Here is a 7,132-nt window from a genome sequence, read left to right as displayed (position 1 = left end):
AATTGCCAGGCTCTAATATAAGTGTCTCATATGAACTAACACTTAATCCCCTTAACTGTCTTATAGGGTAGGTTACATTATTATTATTCTCAATTCATAGAGGGGGAAATTAAGCCATGGTTGGTTTAAAACATATTGGTAATATGAGGAAACAACAAGATCTAAACTCCCAATCTTAATCCTTATACTACAATGCCTTTTGACATTATCAGAGTTGCATTTTATAAAGAACACTGTTTGGATTGCTTAGGGTGAATTTAAGGAAGAGACCAGAGGCCAGGCAGCTATTACAAGAGTGCAAATGAAAAGATATCAGCCGATCTATGGCAATGATAGTAGAAAAATTCTATTCAAATAGTTGAATTTGGATCCAGTCTTTTGGTGAAGGGGAAACATTTATCCCAAAAAGAAATAACTATTCTTAGAAGCAGATATGGCTTGAGATGTAAAAATACATCCAGAGTGACCAAATGATTTAAATTAGTTTGTCTCATAAACAACAAAAGAAATTATAGAGTCAAGACTTCTAGGGCATGGCAAACAGAAAAAAAAATGAGTACTGGTGGCTAACTATTGAAGAAAATATGTTTTGCCATTAAGTATTCATAGATGAAGGAGTGATCCTATTTTGTATGCTGAACCATAGTGCTCCTAGTAATTACAGATCCACCTATTTTTGTCCTACCCTATCCTCTGTGGGTTGTTTTAAATGCTTTTCTTAGTAGGGTGGAAAGCTCATAAGCTTTAAACTATGGCTTTGTAATGACACAAATGTTTTTTCAGTCTTTAAAATGCTTTAGGGAACTCTTAAAATTGTATCACTGCCTGTTTGAAAAACCAACCTGGTGCTAATTGTGAATGTGCTACTTCACACAGTAGCCTCATGTAATACTGTCCTTAAACAAACAAGCCCAAATGCTAATCAAGTTGGATTATGGAGATATTATAACTTTTTCTCTGAAGCATTGAGATATAAAATACTTGAAAGCTTCCAATATTGTAGATATGTTTCCTCGTTTTCAGGATGAGATGGTATCAGTATCAATGAACCTTCTGAGTAGGGTCATTGCAATACCATTTTTCACTACAAACATTACTGAATTATTGGATGAATTTCTGATGTAAGGGAGATTTTAGGGAGGAGAATAAAGACATCTTCATCTCTCTATTAATAGTTTATGGCTTCTACCTTTTTGTTTCTTGATATAGTATCCTCTATTCCTAATATGCAAGCCCAAAATCCCTCTTAATTTTATTAACAAAGAATTCTTTTAGTGAGATATTACAATAAAAAGTAAGATATTTAGAAGGAAAATAAAAAGTAATTTAAATGTTTTGGCTGGACGTTTACTTATCCCAATCCAAGTGCAGTAACACTCTTTTACCCCATTATATCCCAAGTCACTGCCTGGTTAGGGGTGTGTCTTGGTGACTTTTAGTTTTTTTTTTTTTTTTTCCTTGTAGAAATATTAAAAATGTATTTGACTAAGAACGTTATGAATTCACTGGTAGTTGTTATTTTTTTTTATTTTTTTTAAGATTTTATTTATTCATTTGCGGAGAGAATATGAGAGAGTGACAGCACATGAGAGGGGGAGAGTCAGAGGGAGAAGCAGACTCCCTGCTAAGCAGAGAGCCCAATGTGGGACTCAATCCCGGGACTCCAGGATCATGACCTGAGCCGAAGGCAGTCGCTTAACCAACTGAGCCACCCAGGTGCCCCACTGGTAATTATTATTTAAACAAAGTTAGTAAGATGAATCAGAAATGGGGAACCAATTTCAAAGTAGCACAAAGAAAAAGTGTATTTCATATTTAAAACCAGTTTAAATATTGCAGTAATCTGTAATTCTCAATATTTTCCTGTTTATTGGATGGAAAACTTCAGAAAACACAATTTATTAATTTGTGTTGGCAAGTTTCATGAAGTTTATACATATATTTTTTAAAGCATTTATTTATTTGAGAGAGAAAGTGAGTATGAGTTGGGAGAAGGGCAGAGAGATAAACAGACTCCCTGCTGAGCGGGGTGCCCAAAGCAAGGCTTAGTCCCAGCTCATGTCCTGAGGTGAAGTCAGATGCTTAACCGACCGAGACACCCAGGCACTCCTCATGAGGTTTATATTTTATGTAGCTATGCTCAATGTCTCTTTTAGAGAAAATTACCCTTTAATTGTTTGTGCTTTAGTCACTTCAATAATTAAGTACTCTACATTTGAAGTGTCTTTAGTGTCCCAACAGCCATTTTGCAAGCCTCCAGTCAGTCACTTAACCTCTTTTAGGGTTCATTTTCTTTATCTGAAGTGCAACTGAAACCTTACAAGTCTATTGTAAAGATTAGAGACAATGTACATATATCATGTAGCCTAATACTTCTCATGTAATAATTTGTATAATAAATATGTATGTGAAATACTATTATAAAAATAAATATATTATTATTATAGCTTAAGGGAAAATAAAATAATATTATATGTCTTGAAGGGTGCCTGCATGGCTCAGTCAGTTAAGCATCCAACTCTACTATTTTTTTTTTAAATTTTATTCATTTACTTGTGAAAGAGAGAGTGCGCATAAGCAGGGGCAGCGGCAGGCAGAGGGAGAGGGAGAAGCAAGCTCAACTCTATTATTTTTTTAAAAAATGGTTTAAACTGGGGTGCCTGGGTGGCTCAGTTGGTTAAGCGACTGCCTTCGGCTCAGGTCATGATCCTGGAGTCCCGGGATCGAGTCCCACATCAGGCTCCCTGCTCAGCAGGGAGTCTGCTTCTCCCTCTGACCCTCCCGACCCTCCCCCCTCATGTGCTCACTCTCGCAGTCTCTCTCTCAAATAAATAAATAAAATCTTTAAAAAAAAAGGGCTAAACTAGGGGTTCCTGGGTCACTCAGTCAGTTAAACGTCCAACTCTTGATTTCAGCTCAGGTCATGATCTTGGGGTCATGAGACTGAGCCTCACATCTGGCTCCACTCTGAGTATGGAGTTTGCTTAAGATTCTCTCTTTCCCTCTCCCTCTGCCCCCCCACTTCTCTAAAAAAAAAAAAAATAAATTATATGTTTTGAAAAGTCTAGACAGGTGTTAGAGAATAAGAGGCTTTGGTCAGCTATCATAGCAAGCTTTGTTTTTCTACCCACAGAAGGAAAAAAACAACATAACGGTAAGTATAATAAGGAAAAACTTATTTCTTGAATAAAAAATGAATCAATTGACTTCGGGTTTGCTTTAGCTTACTTTTTTTTGTGATTTATTATTTACTTTCTAGTTGTTGTTGTTGTTTTTTTCCTGAGTAAGATAAATTACTTATCGGCCTGCCGGCACTTACCCAGTGACTTCTTTGATCACCAGCACATATTTCTAAGATAATAGACAAAAGTGAGTTCTTTGTATGTTAGGCATTGAAAAGAGCAAAGAAGATACAAGGTTAACTATGAGAAGGGCCTCTCATTAGCACAACATAGAAGGCAGTAGAAACTCAATAATGTGGAACATGATTGAGTTTATTAGTAGTCCTGTGATTTAACAAGGTTATTTTATGACAAAGTATTGTTATCTTTGCTGTATTTCAGTCTTCCTTAAGCATGGCACATTCAGAGACAATCAGAAGGAAAAATCCTGAGGCTCACGGCAATGTGTATTATTTTATTAGGGATGCCTCCATGTAGCCCAATTGAATATGGCACATCTGAGGGGTCTGACTGATAAATCCAGAATAAGTACAGTTTCTGAAGCAGAAGAACCTCCAGGGGACGTAACAAAAAGTAATAGCGGTTATTTCCCACTTTACATGAGCATAACATCCATCACAAGGAGAGAAAACAGCCGCCAAGGCCTTTTTAATGAACTGTCTCCAGGAAAAATGTCTGATATATAGTTACATAGTAAAAAAGCTACAGTGAAACATTCTGGATTTCTTCTGTGCTCCCATCACAAGATAATGTCACAGGGATGTGGCTTTGAGAATAATCCTTGGCTAATACACTGTCTCTTAAACACAAAAACTGAATTTGGGAAAACTAAGAGCATATATAAGCAAAGAGATATTTTTACAATCATGTTTTAAATTTATTCCACAGTAGCTCTGACAGCATGGAATACTAAATTTTTTAAAAAAGCAAAATCAAGTAAAGGAAAAATGAGAGCATATAACAAAGATACAAATGCCCAGAGAAACAAAAGAAGAAAAATATAAAATTATATTCAATAGGTTTACCAATTTACATGGGTTTCCATATAGTTTTATATATAATGATATTAACAGATACTGACAGATTAATGGTGCATTCAGTGACTTCTGAGGAACATCATGGGAGCTATAAAGATATAGCACTAATTTCCCTGCATCTGTTTTCTTTTCAAAGTATTCCAAATCATAATCTTTGTCCTTTGCAAGTGTTCTCTCATTAGGTTGGAGTTTACTCTTCCCAAGGGTTTTGATAAATCTGCTGGCTATATGTGCTAAAATATTTATATTGTAGTGTTTACACTTTGTGGTATTTACTTAAATAAAGAGTAACCTCAGTTTTGCATTTCAACTGTATCTTTTCTTTCACTTAAATATCTTTAAAAAGACATGAAACATTTTTTTTTTTCTAAACGAATGGCTAAATCAGGTGTAAATCTACTTGTAATGAGTCTACATTAAATTATCTCCATGCAATATGTATCTTTAACATTCTCTGTATTTCTAGGGAATTGAAGAATTTTGTATATAAATAAAATAGTTGATCAATCAATAGGGAATTTTAAAAGATAAAATTATGTTGAGTGGTTCATCTTAGACTGCATATTAAGACTTTAAACATTTGGTTTATGTTGGTTTTGTTAAAAATAAAATATATTAGGAATTTGTTATCTAGATATTCAATGCATAACACATTATGAGAAGTTAATGGGACATTTCAGTTTGCAATTAAAATCTATTTAAGCTCATTAGTTGCTGTAATACATTAACATAGTGTTATTACAGAATTACAATTATTACAATGTTAACCCAATATTAGCTATTGTAGTAGTCAACTTTTAAGATAATAACAAAACATTAAAGTTATAATTATAGGGTGCCTGGGTGGCTCAGTTGTTAAGCGTCTGCCTTCGGCTCAGGTCAGGATCCCAAGGTCCTGGGATCAAGTCCCACATTGGGCTCCCTGCTCAGCGGGAAGCCTGCTTCTCCCTCTCTCACTCCCCCTGCTTGTGTTCCCTCTCTCACTGTGTCTCTCTCTGTCAAATAAATAAAATCTTTAAAAAAATAAATAAAAAGTTATAATTATATTCCTTTTAGATTTTTTGCTCTTATCCAATTATCTTCCATTCACTTTCTGTGTGTGCAGGCCTGTGTGTGTGTGTGTGTGTGTGTGTGTGTGTGGATTGGGGAGTTGTACTGGGTTCACAAATTCAAATATTTCTTTATAATTTTCCTGATCCTTGTATACTTAAATCATTTCTTTCTCACAATGACTTAGGTTTATTTCAATCTCCTATCTCATCTCATTAGTATCTCCTTCTCTCCTTTTTTTAATTTTTAAAATATTTGCATATTTTATTTTATTTTTTTATTATGTTCAGTTAGCCAGCATATAGTACACTATTAGTTTTTGATGTAGTGTTCAGTGATTCATTAGTTACAAATAACACCCAGTGGTTATCACAACACGTGCCCTCCTTACTACCAATCACCCTGTTACCCACTTTCCCCAACCCCCTCCCCTCTGAAACCCTCAGTTTGGTTCCCAGGGTCCATAGTCTCTCATGGTTCATCTCCCTCTCTGATTTCTTCTCCTTCAGATTTCCCTCCCTTCCCCTATGGTCTTCCATGCTATTGCTTATGTTCCACATATGAGTGAAACCATATGGTAATTGTCTTTCTCTGCTTGACTTATTTTACTTAGCATAATGCCCTCCAGTTTCATCCATTTCAGTGCAAATGGTGGGTAGTCATCCTTTCGGATGGCTGAATAATATTCCATTGTATATATGTACCACCTCTTCTTTATCCATTCATCTGTTGAAGGGCATCTCAGCTCGTTCCACAGTTTGGCGATTGTGGACATTGCTGCTATGAACATTGGGGTTCACATGCCCCTTCTTTTCACTACATCTGTATCTTTGGGTTAAATCCTTAGTAGTGCAATTGCTGGGTCATTGAGTAGCTCTCTTTTTAACATATTGAGGAACCTCCATAGTGTTTTCCAGAGTGGCTGTACCAGCTTGCATTCCCACCAACAGTGTAAGAGGGTTCCACTTTCTCCACATCCTGGCCAACATTTGTTGTTTCTTGTCTATATGTTCTAGACACATAGAGCAATGTAACAGAATAGAGACTCCAGAAATGGACCCTCAACTCTATGGTCAACTAATCTTTGACAAATCAGGAAAAAAACATCCAATAGAGAAAAGACAGTCTCTTCAATAAGTGGTGCTGGGAAAATTGGACAGCTACATATAGAAGAATGAAACTGGACCATTCACTTACACATTACCTATGACATTTTATTTTCAATTAACTTAAGCAGAATATGTTAATATGATTTTTTTCATTAGTTTTTGATGTAGTGTTCCATGATTCATTGTTTGCATATAACACCCAGTGCTCTATTTAGTACATGCCCTCTTTAATACCCATCACCAGGCTAACACATCTCCCTACACCTCTCCCCTCTAGAACCCTCAGTTTGTTTCTGAGTCCATAGTCTCTCATGGTTCGTCTACCCCTCTGATTCTCCCCCTTCATTTTTCCCTTCCTACTATCTTCTTCTTCTTCTTTTTTTTTAACATAATAATGTATTATTTTTTTCAGAGGTACAGATCTGTGATTCAACAGTCTTGCACAATACACAGCACTCACCATAGCCCATACCCTCCCCAATGTCTATCACCCAGCTGCTCCATCCCTCCCACCCCCCAACCCTCCAGGACCCTTAGTTTGTTTCATGAGAATAAGAATTCCTCATATCAGTGAGATCATATGATACATGTCTTTCTCTGATTGATTTATTTCGCTTAACATAATACCCTCTAGTTTCATCCACGTCATAGCAAATGGCAAGATTTCATTTTTTCATGGCTGCATAATATTCCATTGTGTGTGTGTATCTATCTATCTATCTATCTATCTATCTATCTATCTATCTATCTATCT

The sequence above is a fragment of the Mirounga leonina genome, unplaced genomic scaffold (assembly GCF_011800145.1).
Source record: "Mirounga leonina isolate KUSES-001 unplaced genomic scaffold, KU_Mleo_1.0 Mir_129, whole genome shotgun sequence".
Taxonomy (NCBI): domain Eukaryota; kingdom Metazoa; phylum Chordata; class Mammalia; order Carnivora; family Phocidae; genus Mirounga; species Mirounga leonina.
The sequence above is the reverse complement of the archived record's forward strand: the minus strand, read 5'-3'. Positions refer to the sequence as shown.